A 6,000-nucleotide genomic window follows, 5' to 3' on the forward strand; every position below is an offset into this window, starting at 1 on the left:
TTTTTTGTTACAATGTCAATTAATATGAAGGTGCAAATTGCTAGAAATTTCACCCTCTACATGGCTTATGAAAATTAATCTACAAATTAATGTGTTAAAATAGTGAATTATGTGGTTGTGGTCAATAGTAATGGTGGAAATAGATAAGAAGTTTCAAGAAGTAGTTCACCTAAATGTGGACTAGAGATAAGGAAATGATATTGAGGTGGAGGATATTGAAAAGAGGAAACTAAGAATGATAGAATTGAAGGAGTTCAAATTCAACTCTCAATTCATCTTGGAATTCATTTTTCAAAATTTGGATTTGTTTAAATTGAGGGTGAAATTATATTATTCCTCTCAATCATCATCTTAATTTATAAATAATTTCCATTAACATGATCATTTAAATATATAATAGAAAATGTTTTTACCAATAGAACGACTTGAGGTTATGGAGAATAATATTATAATATTATTTTGTAAAATCTTTAACTTGTGTCCGTCATTGTCATAATTTGTGTTTTGATGATAAGCAATAGAGGCTATTTTTACATCCCTCTTTTTTCATTAGCAAATTTTAATGTGTTATGATGTTATGTTTAATGTGAGACATTATGAAATAAATGTAAATAATGGAATCATGGCTTCTTTCAGTTAAATGTTATCAATTGAGCAATAATATGAATATATGTTATGTTGATAAAATTTAATATGAATAAGTTTTGGCTAACTACATTTGTTTGACCAAGTGGATGCATGTGCTTTGTTGTCTTTTAAAAAGGGAGGGGAAGTATCATCAAATAAAAGGTAAATAAAAGGTTCCCATTGTGTCACATGAAACCTCAAAGTATAAGACGTGTCTAGGATTGTTAGTGTAGTCACATAAATCTGTCCACTTAATTAAATGAATACTTAGTATTTATTTGATTATTTAACCATCAATTAATAATTAATTAAATTAATATTTAATTAATTCATCTTAACCCTATTCTCCTATTAATTAAATAAATTATTCAATTTATTTGATTTAATTCACTTAACCAAATTCAGACCATTAATTAAATAAATAAATCATATTTATTTAATTAAATCTTCTCTCACATTTAAATAAATTAATATTTATTTAAAACCCCCAAAATCCCACCTCTCACATTTAAATAAATAAATCATTTATTTAAATCACCTTTATCCTCCACCCACTTGCATTTTCCTACAAATGCAAGTTGCACAATTATTTTAAATAAATAATTTATTTAAATCACCTTTATCCTCCACCCACTTGTATTTTCCTACAAAAGCAAGTTGCACAACTATTTTAAATAAATTATTTATTTAAAATCCTATTTATCCTCACCCACTTGAAACCTTTAATGGTTTCCCTTAAAGTAGTCAAACTTGATGGCTTTAAAGTCTTCAAACTTGATGGCTTCCTTCTATAGTCTTCTTAAGACTTTAATGGTTTTCCTTAAAGTCTTCAAGCCTTTAATGGTTTCCCTCAAAGTCTTCAAGCATTTTAAATGCTTTATCTTCATTTTCTCATTTAAATAAATTAATATTTATTTGAATATTTATCCAAATGCAAATTATACCATTTAATTGAAATAAATGATTTTATTTTAATTGAAAATACCAAAATTTCTCCCACTTGCATTTTCCTACAAAATCCACTTGTATGCCTAAACCCCTTCTAGATTCTTCTAAACCCTTCCTAATTAGCCTAATCCATCCCCTAAATATTGTCACATTCCTAAGCAAATTGGAGTCACTTCTCAAAGACTCCAAAGTCTTTGAAAAGCAATTAATGCTTTGAAAGCTTCCAACCTTCAACCACTAAATGGCTCAAAGTCTTTGATAACCATTGAAGGCTTTCAACCTTCAACCACTTAATCCCCAAAGTCTCCAATAACCATTAATGGTTACCTCAAACCCTCCCACATGGTTAAAACATTTGTTTTGACTCAACCTCTACCCAACCCAAAGGTCTCATCAGGCCATTAATGCTTTGACCATGATTATCTCTTAAACATTTGCACAAAGGTTTATCCTTGGATTAACTCTTAATCCAATGGGTAATCTTAATTTAGACTTGACCCTTACCTTCTAGATAACCATGAGGTCTTCTCAGGCCTTTAATGCCTCCAACCTCTTCTCTCAACCCAATCCTATGTTGAAACTTGTCACCATTTTATTGGTGCCAATTGTGCACATGGATCCCCAACTTTCAATCCTAACCCTTGTTAAGATTGCTCAATCTTAACCCTTCATTTCCCCATTTCTTCTATAAATAGAACCCTTCTCCTCAAGCAAAGGAGAAGCATTTTAGAGTATTGTTGTTATACTGGCATTAGCATAGAGCTTTTTCATAGCATCACTATCTACTCTAGCATAGTATTTAGCTTTTCATTTCATATTTGAAGCTTAGTATTAAATCTCAATCCTCCATAAGCATCCATAGTGCAAAAAGCTGCTGAGAGCTACACTCATTTGGGACTTGGAGAGGAGAGGAACAAGGGAGGAGCAACTATGAGCATCTTGATTAGCTATTTCATTTTATGTTTATATGCTTTCTATTTCATGCTTAATATCTCTCTTGATATGCCTGTTTAGGATAATCTTTTGTTGCTAACACTAACGTTTGTTTCTTGTGCTCTTGTGTGTGTTGCCATCAAACAGATTTTCTAATCCTTTTTGCAGAGCATCATTTGGTGAACCTGACGTGAATCCAAACACCAAAAAGATCAATTTTTTTTTTTTTTTAACCAATAACATGTTTGAATGTTGAAAATGTCACACAGGTTGCACTTTTGACACTGTTTTGGTGCGTTTGGCATTATTTTGGCGCTATTCCCCCTGTTTCAGTGCTTTTCCCTTCTCTGTCTTTCCCTTTCTTTTAATACGTTTGTGTTAAATAGTGCCTCTGTTCAAACGCAGACTAGCGCTATTGTAACAAAACGTTGTACAAATCACTTTGTAACCAAAAAAAATAAAAAACCAAAAAAAAATAAAAAAATTTAGGCTTGTAGAAGCCCACCAAATAGGCGGATTTTACTAACTATTTTTCTCTTTTGTGCAGATTTAAATTAGATTAAAGAGTAGATTTATATTTTTTACTAACTTGTTTTTGAAGTTGGTTTTAAAAATGAATTCACTTTTTATTTTGGTTTAAAATTAACTTCACATTTCAAATTTGGGCTTTTGAAAAAGAATCACACATTTGTTTGGAGCTCTTAAAAAGAATTTCATTGTTCAAAGGTAAAAAGAACCACAAACTTATACAAAAACAACTTTATTTTTTTTTTTTTGCAAGTTAGGAAACAAACTTCGTTTTGGTGCTTAAAATCAACAAGGCAAATTTTATTTCTTGCATCAAGATAAAACTCACAATCCACACTTCCATTTTTGGTGCAAATAAAATTCACAATCAACTTGTCTCATTTTTAAAGCAATCTTACTTCATGCAAACGTGTTTTTCATTAAGTTGACCAGGATTTTCAAATTCTAGTTTACTCAAACAATTGCCTTTGAAAATTAAAAAGAACACCATGATTGTTGGAGCAACATCTCCAAATAGTTAGATCACATTGCAATGATAGATTAAAAAGAACAGGTGTTTTTCGTGCTTGGCACACTTGTGCAAAGAGTTGGTCGAGTGGTCCTACTTCTAACACACACTATCCTCTCCCTTGGCTTTCGTGGTCCTAGGTGCAAGAGAAAAGTGTTAGTAACACTCACATTTTATCTTTTTAAGAGAGGCCTGCCAAGGGATCGATACTCTTGGGAACGACCTCGAGCGGTAAATCCTTCGAGCCGCTATAGAAATCAGGTGAGAGCGAAAGCTGTAGCCTTGGGTATAGCTGTTCCTACAGTGTAACTGGCCGAAAGGACAAATGGGCCCCACCACCAGTTACAAGGCTCTTAAGTGAGTCACTGCAGAATGAACTTATGTCCAAAGCCATCGAACATGACTAAACACCTTTAAGTAGTAGCCCACCTGTTCTATTGATTGAGGATATTTGAGGTATAATTTAGTGCAAGAGCATAGATGGTTTTGCTCCCAAGATACTCACCATACATATTTCCTTGAGTAGAAACATAGCTTTTTGAAAAGTCACTTGTGGCTTGATAAAAGTGGTGACTCCCCCATCATAGGGATCATCTATTTGTTATGCTCGTGCAAGACTTAGTATATCACATCCTTACCTGCCACGGCGGGATTCATAAGGTATGTAGTACCAAAGTCGAAGAAATATCAAGATGTGGGCTAAATTTATCACAACTGGCCATTTGACCTTAGGGATAAAAAGTGTTTGAAGTGTGTTCGTTTTACAGACCTAGTGCGAATTGAGCCGACTTCAGGCTTTGGAAATACACCTTAAAATAAATCTAAAGGAAGGGTCAAAAACAAGTCCAAGGATTGGGTTGATCTAGACCCATACTCATTTGTGCCTTTGAGGCTACAATCTTGTGTTTGTGTGCTTGCTTTGTTTTCTTGTCAAAGAAAAATCAGAAAATCAATCCCAAAAACAAAGTATTCATCCAACATCTGTCAACACAACCAAAAATACCAAAAACAAAGTGCAAACAAACAAAGAGTCAAAAATTTATGACCATTCTTCACATCTTGTGAAAGAAGAAGTGTCATCAGAATATTACCTTGAAAAGAAGACCATTAAGCTCAAAGGCTTTGATCAAAAGGAGGAAATTCTTCTATCTCAATAGACAAATCTTTGTCTCACATAGAGTCTTTCTACATCGCATGCGTCTCTATCTTCAAGGTAAAACAAACGAGTTTGATTCCGAATCATTGAACCGCAGAGCTTTTATGCAATATAGAGCTCTGAGTTATCACAAAAATCAAGGAGGAAAGATTAATCCCAACTTCTTCCCAAACATCTGTATCACCTACAACACAGCTCGAGAAGTGCCACCAACACCTGAAAGGGAAGAAGAAGAGTTTGTTCCATTTGTGACACAAAGTTTTTATTGAAAGATTGAAAGTTGAAAACAAAAACATCCATCATCTCATTCATACATCATTATTCCATCATCAATCCATTCCAAAAATTCTCAAAGCATTAAGAGGTTCTTGTCCCAAATTCTCTTTTTAGATATTGCTTGAAATCAAACACATCACATCACTTTTTAGATTGTTTCTACATCTAGGATAAGCTCATCCTAAGAGACACATCTACGTAGGTTAAAACTAGTTCATGAGTGAATCCTCTCATTACTAGGTAGTTAAATCTGTAACACATCTCAGATTTCTCTACACCTTATCGCATCCAAAAATCATCAAAACAAACAAGCAATTCAAAGAAGGAATTCTGGTTACATCTACCTTTAGAGTGCTAGAGATCTACATATCATACAATCCACTAATCATCCATCTTTCCTCAAAACAACTCATCATCATCATCAATCAACTTCAAACATAAACTTGCAAACAAAATGGCTCAAACCCGATCGCGATCAAGGCAACGAGAAATAGAAATTGAGGAAGAAGAGGACAACCTCAATGAATTTCAAGAAGCACTTGGAGGAAATGGGAATGATGAAAACCCAGGTACACCCACTCCTTCAACAATCGAAAGGGTTCAGCATAATCCTCATTTTAACAGATTATTTGATGAAATACTAAGGAGCAACGCAGATGCTCACTTCTTAAAACTCGCTCAAGAAGGAGCCAAACTCCCCTCAGACTTTGATCTTGCCCAATTAAGACAAGCATCAGAAAGACAAAGTCGCCATGAGGAGGAAAGGCGTAGAGATCCCATCAGATATAACATCCCTCGAGGTAACCCACCACCTCCTCCTCCAAATGAAATGGAGATGTTGCGGCAACAAGTCGCGAATCTCGCCCAACAACTTCATAGTGGTGTTAAGACCAATCAATTTTCACTTAACGACATCTGTCCCTATCCGTTTGATAGGAATCTTTATATGCCACCCTTTCCACGCGGGTTTGAAACACCCAAATTTGAAAAATATAGAGGAAAGGGGGATCCCCGTGATCATGTC

This window comes from Cryptomeria japonica, chromosome 7 (assembly GCF_030272615.1).
Source record: "Cryptomeria japonica chromosome 7, Sugi_1.0, whole genome shotgun sequence".
Taxonomy (NCBI): Eukaryota; Viridiplantae; Streptophyta; class Pinopsida; order Cupressales; family Cupressaceae; genus Cryptomeria; species Cryptomeria japonica.